Raw genomic sequence first — 17920 nt, 5'->3', positions numbered from 1 at the left:
GATCTCCACAAGACTCGTTGTCGTCAACAACACTGAGGCCTTCCCAAAAAGTGGTGAACTTTTTTTTCAAATACTTATCTTCTTGGGGTAAATCATTGATCTCATATATGTACAATTTTTATCCCACAAAAAGTGATTTTGTCTCAAAATTTTGGGAATTTATCAACATATCTCGAGGGGACCCTGTCCCGAATCTCACAAATACTCGTGAGCATTACAAGTAAGGGGCACACTAAGTAATACACGTCCTTAAATTTTTTTAGACTATCTACATACACCTTAAAAAATTTTTTACCATGCTTGGAAGAAATCAACCCTTGGCATCCGTTTGAGTTGGCCGAAGTTCGTTGGATGTTAAAAAGGTGGAATAATATTTGTTGGGTCAGAGTGTCTTTCTTGTATTTGCACCAATATTGATTTTTTTTACATAAGTCAATCATATGGTGCAGATGCGAATGAGTGATCATCATACGAGTAATAATCCCCTCCTCAAAATCATTGAAAAGGAGTCGAAACCCCTGTCGCATTACGCGAAAAACCGGCGGGAAAACAAGACAACAGAGCCGCCACCGTGCGTTAATTATCCCAAAAGAGGGAAAGGAAACGCTCAGAGTAAACCTGGAAAGAACATGGTCTCGCGACCAAAGAGAATGGGATCGGGAGTCGGTTATGCGAAGGGAAGGTATTAGCACCCCTACGCATTCGTCGTACTCGACGGGATCCACGCACAAAAGGAAGGAATATGGTTGCTAAAACACTGCTCAAACACACACACACTGGCTGAAAGAGACACAAGAAAACAAACAAGACTGACTCGGCAGGATATCGCATCCTGGGCCTACTTAGTCTATCAGGCATAGACATCAGAGTCAAAGTAGTTCGGACTGGGGAAACGACACATGCTCGCTAGGATATCGCATCCTATGCATACGTATCTCCTCGGACGAAGGAGAATCAGAGCATTCGTAGCTCGGCTAACACGCACACAAACAAACATAGGCAAAGGCAAACATGGAGCCCGAATGCCAATCGCTGGACTTACATCAGCATCCGAACCAAAACACACACAAGAAGGCAAACGTGGAGCCCGAATGCCAATCACTGGACTTACATCAGCATCCGAACCAAAACACACACAAGAAGGCAAAACAAAGACACATGCGCCCGGAGAGATCTGCTCATCTCCTGCCTACGTACCTCATCTGGTATGAGGATCAGGGCGACGTAGTTCCCCTACGGAGGGACAAAGGACTAGCTTAACCAGATAACAGAGGGAGACACAACTAGGGAGACTACGACTCGAGCCTAGATGTTATCATGCAAATTCATCCCTAAGTTAAGGTTTCTAGCTAACTTGCACAGGAAGCAAGCCTATCATAAACATGACTTGCACAGGAAGCAAGCCAAACTAAACCTAACTTGCACAGGAAGCAAGCTAAAGCAAACACACAAGCACAAATAGCACACACTATATGCAATCAATGGGCTCAATCAAGGTTAGGTTTTAGTCGAGGGGTCATATCAACCTCAACAAACAAACCACTGTAACAGGGTAATGTTAGCTCTTAACCCTAACATTGAGAGTTAGGGTGAAGCTGATGAAAGGTGAGTGAAGATGAGACTTCACAGCTCTTATCCCTGGCCCGGGAGAGCTTAAGACAAGAATGTGTGGGTTCAGAAAGTGGGAACCCTTCTACACATATGACTGACACAATGTACAATGATCTTGGGTTAATATCTGCAATGCATCAACACAGTGGTGTGAGCAAAGCAGATGACACACAGAATAGCAGGGGATGGATTGCACATCCCTCATATCTGCCAATGCCTCTTCACTTAGGAGGTCTTTGAACAAGTGCAAGGACAAAGGTAAACAGTCACAAACATTGCCTCTTAAGGAGGACTTTAGACAGGTGCCTGACCAAGTAACAGGCCAGGTCTTCCAGACTACATGGAGTAAGGAAATTATACCTCAATGCAAATTGCTATCAAGCAAAGCAAAGCAAAGTTCACAAAGAACTACTAGCAACTAATGTACCTGAAATCAGTCAAACACAATTAGTATACCAGACACAAAGTTAAAACAAACAGCATAAGCCAACAGACAACACAGTCAAGCATATGTGCAAAGCACAAGCTCATAACAAGTGAGCTAAGCAACCTATAAAACAAACAAGTTAGTTCATGATAAACAATCAAACTCATTCAACTTGTATTGATCTCTTTGAAGCATTTGTTGCTTAACCTGAAAAACCAAGCTTAAACATGAGCAACAAGACCACTAGGACAAGCCTAGGGTCAAAAGGGGATAAAAAATTCAAAACAGCAAGTGACAAGTGTCCAAAGTCAAGATAAATCAATCAAGAAGCCAACCCAAGTGGTTTCACATTCATACCATTCATCATTATTATTTCACAAGCAAATTAGGTCAAAGCATGGCATATATAACCTCAAAGAAGTCAACAGAATGACTCAACTCAAATTAAATCACAAACATTTCAAAAAATCCTCAAATAAATCATGATCAAAAATCATCCAAAACATGATAAGCATACCAAATTTCATCTCATTTGGATCAAAGGAAGTAGGTCAATGAAAATCAGAAAGGCAAGGCATGCAAATACAAGTTCAAACTAGGTCATAAATGATGCATCAACTTCAACCAATAATAAAACAGTGATAAAGCATGATAAATGAATGGGACCAAAGCCATGATATACTTCAAGATGTCCACAATGCACATATCAAATTTCAAGTCCATCCAATTAAGCATTAGAATTTCACAAATCATATAGCATCATGTGTCACAAAAGTCAACAATTTGGGTCAAACAGGGGAGAAATTATCAATCAAATAGAAAATGCATTCCAAAATTCCAGAAAAAATTTCACACATATCCTCAACATGCACAAGTGTCTTCATGCAAAAATCCAGACCATTTTGAGTTCAATAAGCAAGATAATTAAAATCATGAAGTTGGACATGCATGGTGTGACACAAATTGTCACACCCCTATTCAAAAAATCATATCTCCACAACCAGCAAAGATAAAATCACAAACTCTATACCAAAATCACCATGAACATGTCTAGTTTAAGCACAAAATTTTTGAGAGGCATTGGATCATGTATCATCATTTCACAAGCAAATTGGCAAAGCATACACAAAATGGATACACATGAACAAACCCTAGCACATTTAAAAATTCACACGTGCAAAAAATCTGGAAAAATCACCATAATAAACTAGAGATCAAGAGAAGCAATCCACAAAAAATCCCATCAAAATTGGCCAAACGGTTTGAGAGATATGGCCCTTTGAAGTTCAAGATTTTCTGAAATCGATTCGATCATAACTTGCCAACCACACATGGGAATTGAGAGTTCTAGGACTTTTTGGAAATGGGAGAACAAGATCTTCAACTTTCATGTTGGGCAAAAATTCATTTGAGGCTTGTATCACAATGTAGGTTTGAGGATCAAGACTTTCCATTTATGGCAGGTTTCAGTTACAGGCCCAGTTTCCATTTTGGGAAATTTTTGGTCTGGCTTCAAATTCTTCCATGATGGTGTTTGGCATGATGTATGATTACTATTTGGACATGAATGAACTCTCACAAACCAATTCCAATCATCCAATCACTGATTAAATGGACAGTTGACCAACAGTTGACTTTTAGGGTTTCTGACTGATTATGCATTGACTGATGACTTCCAAACCCTAATTCCTTGAGGACTTGACTTCAAATGATGTCCCAAGCTGTATGAACTCTTGATTATTGATCATGGTGCCCAAATTCCACAAGAATGACCACCATCCACTGCTTTGACTGACTGTTGACTTTTTAGGGTTTTTGACTGTCTATGTATGAACTGATGACCTCTGAGCCTTCAACCCTTGACTTGAACACTTCAAATAGACCTCCAAGCCCTGTGAACTTGTTGGACAAACCCCAAGGCCTTGGTTCAATGAGAAATTCCTTTGCTTGCTTGGTTGACTGATCAGGAGATTAGTTTGACCTAATTCTTGATTGCTTGCTCTTGAGGAAACTGAGGACAATGCAAGTGATATGCAATGGATCATGATATGCTATGACCTAATATGAAAATGTATGCATAATGATAGGTGCAAATTTGAGGTGCTACAGTTGCCCCTATTCAATCAGCTGGGAACCCGAACGGATGATAGCAACGGCTGTCAGACTTTCAGGGTAAACAGGGATTGAATACCAAAGAACCGTAGAATTTGCACAGACTGGATATGATACAAGAAGAACCACGTCATTTACCGATGACAAAACTTTCAGAAAAAGCAAAACCATTTACCGATGGTTAGAAGATGGAAACTTGATATTTACCGATATCAACTTCAGCACGACCATTTACCGATGGTGGCTGGGAAACAGATTTTGATGTAGAAAGGAAGCAAGACCATTTACCGATGGTATCTTCAAAGAAACTTGACATTTACCGATGTCAACTTAGCAAGACCATTTACCGACGGCATGCCGCAACTGGGAATTCGATATTTATCGATATCGAAGAAAACTGGGCCATTTACCGATGGCATCTCCACTTGGGGAGGAACAACATCTTTGTGGTGTAATCAGACAAGACATTTACCGACGACTTCTGGGGATTTTGATTTTATTGACCAGACATTTACCGATGACTGGGATGAGACTCGATGTTTACCGACATCGAAAGATGATGTTTACCGACATCAAAAGAAATGATCAGACATTTACCGATGACTGGAAATGAGAAATTTATTGGGGAGATACAAATATTTGCAACTGGAAAACAGATAGGACATTTACAGATGACTCTACTGGGGATTTCTAGCTGGGGATTATCAGACATTTACCGATGACTGAGGAAAAGACTCGATGTTTACCGACACCAAACAATGGTGTTTACCGACACCACACAAAGATGACCAGGCATTTACTGATGACTGGGGAGAATACTCGATGTTTACAGACACCGAAACAATGGTGTTTACTGACACCAAAAAATGATGACCAGACATTTACCGATGACTGGGGAAAATACTCGATGTTTACAGACACCGAAACAATGGCGTTTACCGACACCAAACAAAGAAACACACGTGGGTGCTAGCATGACACTTGCCGGTATCACAAGAACAACTTTTTAGATATGTCAAGGCAAGGCTGATCACTTGCTGGGGGTCTCACTGAGGAGAAATAGACTTTCTGTCACCATCGGGTGAGGAAATAAACCTCTGTCACCATCGGGTGAGGAAATAAACCTCTGTCACCATCGGGTGAGGAAATAAACCTCTGTGGGGAATAAACAATTCTGAATGCTGTCAAGAACAACTGTAGCAGACTTGTTGTGCTGATGTCGAATGAAATGATCCGCCTCTGCCGGGGATACGGTCTGGTGAAGTTAACACATGAATGTATATGTTTGAATTTTTCTATGGCGTAATGCTCCATTTAGGAATGGGAATGCTACGCGATTTTTGAGGATGCAATGATCACTACATGCGAAATGCAAATGAACCCTGGCTAAGGAGCCAAAAGATCAGGTACTCCAACTCTGTGGGGAAGCTCTGACTGAGGAAATACTCTGCGGGGAATTCTGCTTGGGGAATGGCAAAGCGACTTCATTGGGAAGAAGGCCCAACCAATCCTCGGATAGGATGAAACTCTGCTTGGAGAATGTTTGTTACTCTGTTGGGGATGACTCGTGCAATCCACGGGTAGAATCAACTCAGCTGGGGATGGCGATACCAATCTGCTACAGAAACTCGTCCAATCCACTGGTAGGATGAACTCTGCTGGAGAAATATTTCATTGAAACCCGCTCCACTCGGGGAGGAAACGGCAAATACAGGCCTGCTGGGAATAGGCAATCCTTAGATCTGCTGGGGAATAGAAGGCCCTACCCACGGACGTCTTCGTAGGGGAACACAGCTCTGATAGCTTCCAAACTTGCTTGGGGAGAATATCTGCCGAGGGAACGTCCTCACAGACGCCATCCTGAAAAACAGCACAACAAAATGCCCCAGGGGATACGTGGACAAGATACGCTCAAGTGTCCTCAACATTCAAAATGATTTTCAAATGTTTCGTCATCCTGCAAGCTATTGTGTAGCCTCCATATTCTTATATGCAATGCTTATCAAAAATTCGGACATTTTGCAAACAAAACAGTAAAAATAAAAACAGAAAAGCTATTTATCTGAATAACGACTTTTATTGATTGAAAATGTGCCTGAAGAGGCAAATACATCGGGAAGCAATTCCTAGAAAGAGGTAATTGCGCATAAAAGGAAAAAATCTATCCTAATGGCAATGTGAATACGGCATCCACTATTTCCCAATTCTGTTATAACTCACAGATCATCAGTTTTCCTCCCAACTCCTTGCTTTCTGAGAAGAATGACTGGACGGATCACATCTTTCGAGATGGCGGATGACAAAGCTTGATGAAGTACAGACAACTCAGACTGTAGTCTTCGCTTTAATCCCTAACTTTTGCCTGGATCGCCCTTTCGGGTTTTCAATCCACCGGGATACCCATTTTTGCCTAAGCCGCCCTTGCGGGTTTTCGACTTACCGGGTGTACGAATTTTTCATTTTATCCCTAATTTTTGCCCGAACCTTTTCTTTCTGTTTTTTTGGTTCGCCGGGATGCCCTTTTTTTGCCTGGACTCTTTTATTCTTTTTGTCCAGCGGGTCGATTTATGCGAAGTATTTTTTGACTACATCTGAGTTGACAGGAGATGGAAAATCTTCACCATCCATAGTTGTAAGCATCAAGGCTCCACCGGAGAATACCTTCTTCACAACATACGGACCTTCATAATTAGGAGTCCACTTGCCCCTGTTATCTGCACCGGGAGGAAGGATCCTCTTCAAAACTAAATCACCGATCTGAAATGTCCGAGGACGCACTTTCTGATCAAAGGCTCGCTTCATCCTTCTCTGATACAACTGTCCATGGCATACAGCTGCTAACCGTCTCTCCTCAATAAGGCTCAACTCATTAAACCTTGTACGAATCCACTCGGCTTCGTCCAGCTTGACATCCAATAAGACTCTTAGAGAAGGAATCTCCACTTCAACAGGTAGGACAGCTTCCATACCATACACGAGGGAGTAAGGGGTTGCCCCGGTCGACGTACGTACTGAGGTACGGTACCCATGCAAAGCGAAAGGCAGCATCTCATGCCAATCCTTGTACGTAACGACCATCTTCTGCACAATCTTCTTGATATTCTTGTTCGCCGCTTCTACAGCACCATTCATCTTCGGTCTGTAAGGAGAAGAATTGTGATGTTCGATCTTGAAATCTTTACAAAGCTCTTTCATCATTTTGTTGTTAAGATTCGAACCATTGTCAGTGATGATTCTCTCAGGGACTCCATAACGACAGATGATTTCTTTCTTGATGAACCGGGTAACCACTTGTTTGGTAACATTAGCATAAGAAGCTGCTTCCACCCATTTGGTGAAATAGTCAATCGCAACCAAGATAAAGCGATGTCCATTCGAAGCAGTAGGCTCAATCTTCCCAATCATATCAATGCCCCACATGGCAAACGGCCAAGGCGAATTCATGACATTCAGAGGGCTTGGTGGTACGTGCACCTTATCAGCATAAATTTGACACTTATGGCACTTCCGAGCATACTTGAAACAATCGGATTCCATAGTCATCCAGTAATAACCCGCTCTCAACAATTTCTTAGCCATTGCATATCCGCCGGCATGAGTACCGAAGGAACCTTCATGAACTTCCTGCATTAACATGTCTGCCTCGGGTCTGTCCACGCATCTGAGCAAGACCATGTCAAAGTTCCTTTTGTATAGCACATCATCCTGATTCAGATAAAAGCTTCCAGCAAGCCTTCTCAGGGTCTTCTTGTCATTCTTCGACGCACCGTCAGGATACTCCTGAGTCTTGAGGAAATTCTTGATGTCATAATACCATGGCTTCTCATCAATCGCAACAGACTCGGCTGCAAACACATACGCAGGCCTCTCCAGTCGATTCACCGCAACATGTGGCACATGATTCCACCAATGAACTTTGATCATAGACGACAAAGTAGCCAAAGCATCAGCCATCTGATTCTCATCCCGGGGGACATGGTACAACTTCACCTTCTTGAAGAACGTCAGTATTCTTCTGGTGTAATCTCTATACGGAATCAAATGCGGCTGATTCGTATTCCAATCTCCATTGACTTGATTGACCACTAGAGCTGAATCTCCAAATATGTCGAGTGTTTTGATCCTCAGATCAATGGCTTCTTCTATCCCCATGATACAAGCCTCATACTCAGCTTCGTTGTTGGTGACGTCAAATGTCAATCTGGCAGAAAAAGGTATATGAGCACCTTTAGGATTGATCAGCACTGCCCCAACACCATTACCATTCATATTCACAGCCCCATCAAACATCAGTGTCCATTTGTCATCTGGGTCCGGTCCTTCCTCGACAGGAGGCTCTTCGCAATCTTTCATCTTCAGATACATGATGTCTTCATCAGGGAATTCAAACATCATGGGCTGATAATCTTCAATCGGTTGCTCGGCGAGGTAGTCTGACAGAATACTACCCTTGATGGCCTTTTGTGACGTGTACTGAATGTCATACTCTGTTAAGATCATCTGCCAACGGGCAACACGTCCGGTGAGAGCTGGCTTCTCAAAGATGTATTTTACTGGATCCATTTTAGAAATCAATAAGGTAGTATGGTTCAACATATACTGCCTTAGTCGGCGAGCAGCCCAGGCCAAAGCACAGCAAGTTTTCTCGAGCAGTGAATATCTTGTTTCACAGTCGGTAAACTTTTTGCTAAGGTAGTATATGGCATGCTCTTTTCGACCAGACTCGTCATGCTGTCCCAATACACACCCCATCGAGTTCTCAGTCACTGACAGGTACATTATCAGAGGTCTCCCTGGAACTGGAGGTATAAGGATTGGAGGTTTCTGCAAATACTCCTTTATCTTGTCAAAAGCTTTCTGACAATCATCATTCCACTTGATCGCTTGATTCTTTCTAAGCAGTTTGAAAATTGGTTCACATGTAGCAGTTAGATGAGATATGAACCTTGCAATGTAGTTCAATCTCCCTAAAAACCCACGGACTTGCTTCTCCGTTTTCGGTTCAGGCATCTCTTGAATAGCTTTGACTTTTGCTGGATCAACCTCAATCCCTTTCTCACTGACAATGAAGCCTAGCAGCTTCCCTGATCTCACTCCAAACATACATTTGTTCGGATTCAGCCTCAGTTTGAACTTGACCAGTCTGTCAAACAACTTCTGCAAATTAACCAGGTGCTCCTCTTCTGTCTGCGACTTCGCAATCATATCGTCTACGTACACTTCGATCTCTTTATGCATCATGTCATGAAAAAGAGTCGTCATCGCCCTCTGATAGGTAGCACCGGCATTCTTCAGCCCAAATGGCATCACCTTATAGCAGAACGTGCCCCAAGGTGTAATGAATGTCGTCTTTTCCATGTCCTCTGGCGCCATCTTGATCTGATTATATCCAGAGAACCCATCCATGAAAGAGAATACCGAGGACTGAGCCGTGTTATCAACCAATACATCAATGTGAGGTAATGGGAAATCATCTTTCGGACTCGCTCTATTCAAATCCCGGTAATCGACACACATCCTGACTTTACCATCCTTCTTTGGCACAGGAACGATGTTGGCCATCCATGGGGGATAACTTGTAACAGCCAAAAAGCCAGCATCCCACTGCTTCTGAACCTCTTCCTTGATCTTAGCTGCCATATCAGGACTCGTTCTACGAAGCTTCTGCTTGACCGAAGGACATCCTTCTCTAAGAGGTAATCGATGCATCACAATATCTGTATCCAATCCAGGCATATCTTGATATGACCAGGCAAATATCTCCACATATTCTCTCAGCATCTCAATCAGCCTCCTCTTGACAGAGTCTTCTAAAGCAGCCCCAATCTTGATTTCCTTTTTGGCGTCCTCAGTACCCAAATTAATAGTTTCCAACTCCTCCTGATGAGGTTGGATGACCCTTTCCTCTTGCTTCAGTAGTCTGGCCAATTCTGCAGGGAGTTCACAGTCTTCCTCACTCTCCTCTTCAGCTTGGTAGATGGGATTGTCGAAATCATACTGAGCCATAACAGAACTGTTCATAGTGAATGCCATAAGATCGCTTCTGCATGTTTTAATGCTTTGTTTTTAGAAAAAGAGTTCAAGAAAGTCACAAAAAACAAAAACATTGCCATTTTTATTGTTTTGAAAAAGTGAAAACAAAAATAGAAAAACAGGGATCACAAAGTTTGATTGCAAAAAATGTCCTTCATTAATGATAATCATTAAAACATGATGAGGCCCTACAAAATGAATCACTACGCCTTGGGCAGAACGTAGGATTTTCATGCAAAATGACAAACAACAGAAAATTACTCTGTCAGAAGAGTAACTTGAACCACTTCTTCAGCCGTCCAGTTGTTGATGGACCCCCCTGGTGCACACGGGCGAACCCAGTTGTCCAGATCACAATCACTGTCACAGTCTTCACTACTGGTTGCAGAGACGTCGCCATGATTCATCAGCCCAGCGCTGGTAAAGGTACTCGGACCTGCTTGACCATTCTGCTCTGCTTGGAGAGGCTCATAACCAACGCCAAATTTGTCTTCTTTGATAGGCAAATCCACCATCTTGCCCCAGCCTTCAGCTTTGCCAGAATCAACAACCTCCTTGGCCTGCTTGTAAGAAGTAATTGAAGCACCTGGCTTCCTCTGCTCAGCATACGCCACCTTCTCAAGAGCCACGGTCTCAAACGCCTGGCATAAGGTTTCGTGGATCTCGCCATCCACCTCAACATATTTGAACGAGGATAGGTGACTCACCAGAATCTCTTCTTCACCGCACACAGTCACAATCTGACCGTTCCAGACATATTTGAGCTTTTGATGGAGAGTCGACGAGACTGCCCCTGCTGCATGAATCCATGGACGCCCCAACAGACAACTATAGGCGGGCTGGATGTCCATAACATAGAAGATGATATCAAATACCTCAGGACCTATCTTCACAGGCAAAGTAACTTCCCCACACACGGAACGTTTGGATCCGTCGAAAGCACGAACAATCAGGTCACTGGGATTAAGCACAAACCCTTCCGCATCAATCTTCCTCAAAATCTGCTTAGGCAACACATTCAGCGACGACCCGGTGTCTACCAACACGTGAGACAACACTGCCCCCTTGCACTCCATGGTGATGTGCAAGGCTTTGTTATGGTTTCTCCCTTCAGGCGGTAAGTCCAAGTTGGTGAAACCCACACCATGCCTGGTGCTCACATTGGCCATCACACCCTCCAGTTGATTGACAGAAATCTCCTGAGGCACGTAAGCCAGATTCAACATCTTTAGCAAGGCATTACGGTGTGCCTCAGAGCACATCAATAGTGAAAGTATAGAAATCTTGGACGGAGTTTGATTCAACTGGTCTACAATCTTGTAGTCACTCTTCTTGATTATCTTCATAAACTCCTCCACGTCTTTCTCAAATGACCCCTCGGGCGCTTCTTTCTGAACAGGCTCTTCCTCAACCACAGCTTGCTTACCCTTTGCTTTGGCGAGAGCTTCAGCATTGTTGTCCCTCAAAGGCTGCGGTGCGAACAGACGACCGCTTCTGGTAAAACCTCCTGGACCCCCTACATTATCCACAGCCGGACCAACAGTTGCAGGAACTCTATTTGGTACACCAATCGTCACTGGAGTTTGACTCACTGGTCTTGTCTGACTTTCGGCCCTTCTATAATTGCGGTGAGCATTATCATACTTCCACGGCACGGCTTTACTATTCTCAACAGCCCTTCTTCCAGACGCGGCAGTAGTAGTTGGAACACTGATGGTTACAGGCACGGGAATGGTAACTGGGGTACCATTCGTTGCAGGCGCACTGACGACCCTTGGTCCACGTTCTTCAGACGGTTTAAAGTAAATGGTGATAGTTGATGCTGTTCCACGATCTTTTACAGTCCTACTGAATTGCAAACAACCTTCATCCATCATACCCTGGATACCGGTCCTCAACTGGTCGCAGCCATTCTCAGATTCTGCACAGCCCAAACAATCTTTATCACAGCCCGGGTAGACACCCCCATTCAGCAGACGACCCTTCACAACTAGCAGAGAAGTCTGAACATCATCAACATTAACAACCAGATCTTCAGCTTCTTTCCCTTCAATATTGTTCACTCTATGCCCACCATGCTGAGGCATAGGGTTGTTTACGACGTTAGGCACAGGAGCGAAGTTGATCGCCTTGGCATCAATCAAATCTTGGACCTTGTGCTGGAGAGCTCGACACTTCTCAGTATGGTGGCCCGGTGCCCCAGAATGAAAGTCACATCTGACATTAGCATCATAGCCAGGAGGCAGCACTGTTGGGGTGGCCATCGTACGCAACTCTACAAACCCTAACCGGAGTAGTTCGGGTAGTAGCTCTGCGTAAGACATAGGCAGAGGATCAAATCTTCTATCAGCCTGCAATTTCTGCCTAGGCTGGAAAGGACGTTGTTGTTGTTGTTGTTGTTGCGGTTGTTGAACTCTTTGTTGTTGTTGCTGACGAGATTGAGGTGTCGGAATGGTCACTGCAGCAGCTTGACGGTATTCAATTCTGTTCTGATCTCTGCGGTGTTGAACAACATTAGTTTCACCCTCCCTTCGACGAGGTGCCCCAACAAACGGCTTCCTAGAAGAAGAGGAACCAGCATCTTGGATCTTCCCAGTTTTAATCAAACTCTCAGTCCTCTCTCCACAAATGACAACATCAGAAAAACTACCGAATGGGCAGCTCCCCATCCGGTCCATAAACACACCTTGAAGAGTGCCAATAAACATATCTGTCAACTCCCTCTCCAGCATAGGGGGTTGAACTCTAGCAGCCAGTTCACGCCACCTCTGGGCATACTCCTTGAAGCTCTCATTGGATTTCTGACAAAGACTCTGCAGCTGAGTCCGGCTCGGTGCCATGTCCATGTTGTGTTTGTACTGCCTCAAGAAGGCCTCACCTAGATCTCTCCAGCATCGGATCGAATCTCTCTTCAATTCCATGTACCAGTCCAAAGAAGCCCCAGATAGACTATCTTGGAAAAAATACATCCACATCTTTTCATCATCGGTATACGCAGAGATCTTTCGATAATAAGCCTGCACATGGGTGCGAGGGCAAGAAGTACCGTTGTATTTGTCGAATGACGGTGCTTTGAACTTGTGAGGGATTCTCAAACCTTCAACCAATCCCATATTAGTAACATCAAAACCGAGAGAATTCTGACTTTCCATAGCGCGGATCTTCTCAGCAAGAGCCTCAACTTTACGATCTCTCTCATTAACCCTTCCCAGAACTTCTTCGTCTTCACTGAGCAGAGAGAACATATCCTCTTGTCTGTCAACAATCGGAACAGGATTACGGGTCGGAGCACGGACTACTCTAGCATTAGCGGCATCTGGAACAATAGGTTGACCGTTGATCCGAATACCCCCCAACTCATCACCTACAGCATAGTTGTTGACGGGTACAGCAGCAGCAACATTGTTATCATTGACCGGACCTCCCTCTGGCGGAGCATGGTTGATCGGTGGATTTGCAGCCTCTTGTCTCTGAACCATAGCTCGAAGCTCTTCTTGACCTTGCGCAACCCCTTGCATCATATTCATAAATTGGGCCATGCTAGCCTTCATCTCAGCCAACTCAGCTTGAAATTGATCCATACTTCTCTGTTGATTCAGTCTTGTTGAGTAGCGGTGCGGACGTTGATCAGCTATCCTGCCTGAACAGGAACCAAGAGTGAGAAGTCACGACCAAGAACACCTGTTATGCAAAATGATATGAGTATGATGCTAATGATGCGTATGATGCATATGATATGCTCATTTCTCAAGCATTCAAAGAGCCTGACCCATCCTGAAAAGATGGCAACCTGCAGCAACAAGAGAACAAACAGATACAAGGAAATGCTGACATCCTTATATATACATAAGGGTAAAAAGGCATACAACCAATGTCAACATAATATCTGAATAAACAACGTACAAAGAAAAAAGAATCCCATCCAACAAGCCTGGAGGTGATTCTTAACAAAAGATCCAAGAGATGGCTTTACACGCAAATGAATCCCATCCAACAAGCCTGGAGGTGACTCAACAAAATACAATCAAGGATACAGTCTACAGCAGACGGTCCTCCGGAATGAGGGTCTTCAGGTAATGACACTGGTCTATCAACAGCGAACATTCAGAGCAATCTGGTAAAGGAGTGATCTTCTCTTTCAACTGTCTTCTCAGCTCCAAGACTTCTCCTCCAAGGTGGTTCTCTGATGCTTGTCTCAAGTCTACTTCCTTCTTCAACTGGATGTCTTTATCTCTGAGTTGCTTCTCTAGGTCTCTGATCTTCTTCTGATAGTTGGCCTCTGCTCTTTGCAACCTCAAACACTCCCTATGCTCTGCATCCAACATGGATTCCATCTCCTGGTAAGATCTCTTCTTGCTCCTTGCTCTGCTAGCATCTTCTCCTTGCACTTCCCTGAGTTGATGGGCCAAGTGCAGTCTGTCAGCCTTAGCTTTGTATAGTTCCATCTGAGTGTCTTGCTCCTTCTCTCTCAGACGACGATTCTCCATCAGGGCTTGCTTATAGTGCTCAGCAGGTACACTATCAGCGAGAACCAAGGGTGGTTGCTCTTGCAACGGCTCCATCCTATCGTAGGGTAGCAGCAAAGTTTCCACTCTCTTCTTTACCCAATCAGTGTAATCGGGCATTGCAATGGCAAACTTCTTCCCTAAGACGGATCCATCCTTCGCTTCAACAAATTTCCAGGCTCTCCCAATTTGCTCCAATCTAACAGGGTCAGTACGCTTCTCAAAATACACACTCTCAACTACCTCAGCTTCAAGTGGCCTTCTACTCATAACGAATCCCAACTGACGCAGAGAAAGAACTGGATTATAGTTTATACAACCTTTGGTCCCCACTAGTGGTACGTTCCGGAATTCTCCACAACTCATAATAACATCCTTCACATCTATCCGGTACGACTGCCATCTGATGTCATAGGAGGTGAGCGACATGACCCTCTGAGTCCACTTAAGAGTGCTCTGGGTATCCACAAATGGTCCATTAGCTGGCAGAAGAGACATGAACCATTTGAACAGAAGAGGTAAGCAGCACCTGATGGCTCCACCCTTACCATGCCTACTGTGAATAGCATAGTAAGTATCAGCTAGAAGGGTAGGGACTGGATTCCTTCCAATGAAGATACTGATAGCTGCATGGTCAACAAAATTTGGCATACTGGGAAATAGGACAATCCCATAGATCATGGTGGCAAGCTGTGCGTGAAAAACTTCCCAATTCCCCTTTTCTGCTTCAACTCTGGCAACTCTCAATAGAAACTTCAATGGCAGACCCACAACTTCCCCACAGGGCTTCCAATTCTCACCAACTTCCTCAACACTCAACCGGAGGGCTCTGGCAATCAATCTGAAATCGACCTCCTTTGGGACGTCCAAAAAGGGAATCTGATGCTGAATAGGGATACTCAACAGGATAGAATACTCCTCGAGAGTAGGTGCAAGCTGATAATCCTGGAAAGTGAAGCATCTGAGCTCTGGGTCATAAAACTGTAGTAGTGTCTGCAGAGGCACCGGATCCACTACTGTCTTCAGTACTGTCAAGATATCTCCATACTGTCCAACGAAATTCTTCAGACGATCATCTGTCACAAAGCTACCCAACTCAATCAGTGAAGTCAACGGCTCACGATGAAAGCTGTAGGAACAGGTCTTCCGCTTCGGCTCGGGGACCGTTGCCATCTCTATCAGTAGACAAGCTCTGGAATGTACCTGAGAAATGATATGCATGCAGAGATTAGTTTTTTCTTTTTTTTTTCTTTTTTTTTTTTTTTTTTTTTGTTTTCTTTTTTTGATTTTTTTTATTGCGTTTCTTTTGAAAAATAAATATGCTATGATGCAAATGATGCAGACTGGACTGGCTGGTTGTGCAAACTCTGATACTAGGTCAAAGCTTCAGTCAAAATTAGAACATAAATCCCACTTAAGGTTTACTGAACACTGTCTGAACACAAAGTCACCATCAGAACCAAGTCACCAACAGAACCGAGTCACCAACGGTACCTGTAATGAATAACCCTTCCCCACTCACGGGTGTAGTCTAGGCCAGGGTAAAGCTTGAGAGAAACGCAGCATAAATAACCTTTCGCAGAATACTGTCATATACACACCCGAAGTATGTAACGACAGCATCCCACCAGGGTCTGAACTGCTCGTGATATCAATGTTCCGCTAAGTGGCGCCATACCACCCGCTTCCCATGAATCACTCTATTCCTAGGTATCCTAGATTGCACTCATGGTCTGGGTATTGGACCTTTTACCTCAACTGACTCTTCCCCCCCACACAGAGAGAAACAAACAACCAGCCAGGTGAACAGATGAATAAATGCAAACATTAATGCAAACATAAATGCAAACAATAGACAATGAATGCAAACAGTAAATAATGAATGCAATAAATAAACACAGCACAAAGCAACCAAAACCCTAACCTAGAGAGCGCTAGTAGAGACTCGCTCAGGGAAGATGGACCAGCATAGGTCAACTTCTCTTAATCCCCAGCAGAGTCGCCAGCTGTCGCATTACGCGAAAAACCGGCGGGAAAACAAGACAACAGAGCCGCCACCGTGCGTTAATTATCCCAAAAGAGGGAAAGGAAACGCTCAGAGTAAACCTGGAAAGAACATGGTCTCGCGACCAAAGAGAATGGGATCGGGAGTCGGTTATGCGAAGGGAAGGTATTAGCACCCCTACGCATTCGTCGTACTCGACGGGATCCACGCACAAAAGGAAGGAATATGGTTGCTAAAACACTGCTCAAACACACACACACTGGCTGAAAGAGACACAAGAAAACAAACAAGACTGACTCGGCAGGATATCGCATCCTGGGCCTACTTAGTCTATCAGGCATAGACATCAGAGTCAAAGTAGTTCGGACTGGGGAAACGACACATGCTCGCTAGGATATCGCATCCTATGCATACGTATCTCCTCGGACGAAGGAGAATCAGAGCATTCGTAGCTCGGCTAACACGCACACAAACAAACATAGGCAAAGGCAAACGTGGAGCCCGAATGCCAATCGCTGGACTTACATCAGCATCCGAACCAAAACACACACAAGAAGGCAAACGTGGAGCCCGAATGCCAATCACTGGACTTACATCAGCATCCGAACCAAAACACACACAAGAAGGCAAAACAAAGACACAGGCGCCCGGAGAGATCTGCTCATCTCCTGCCTACGTACCTCATCTGGTATGAGGATCAGGGCGACGTAGTTCCCCTACGGAGGGACAAAGGACTAGCTTAACCAGATAACAGAGGGAGACACAACTAGGGAGACTACGACTCGAGCCTAGATGTTATCATGCAAATTCATCCCTAAGTTAAGGTTTCTAGCTAACTTGCACAGGAAGCAAGCCTATCCTAAACATGACTTGCACAGGAAGCAAGCCAAACTAAACCTAACTTGCACAGGAAGCAAGCTAAAGCAAACACACAAGCACAAATAGCACACACTATATGCAATCAATGGGCTCAATCAAGGTTAGGTTTTAGTCGAGGGGTCATATCAACCTCAACAAACAAACCACTGTAACAGGGTAATGTTAGCTCTTAACCCTAACATTGAGAGTTAGGGTGAAGCTGATGAAAGGTGAGTGAAGATGAGACTTCACAGCTCTTATCCCTGGCCCGGGAGAGCTTAAGACAAGAATGTGTGGGTTCAGAAAGTGGGAACCCTTCTACACATATGACTGACACAATGTACAATGATCTTGGGTTAATATCTGCAA

This window comes from Lathyrus oleraceus, chromosome 5 (assembly GCF_024323335.1).
Source record: "Lathyrus oleraceus cultivar Zhongwan6 chromosome 5, CAAS_Psat_ZW6_1.0, whole genome shotgun sequence".
In the NCBI taxonomy this organism is placed as follows: domain Eukaryota; kingdom Viridiplantae; phylum Streptophyta; class Magnoliopsida; order Fabales; family Fabaceae; genus Lathyrus; species Lathyrus oleraceus.
Note: the sequence above shows the minus strand (reverse complement) of the source record.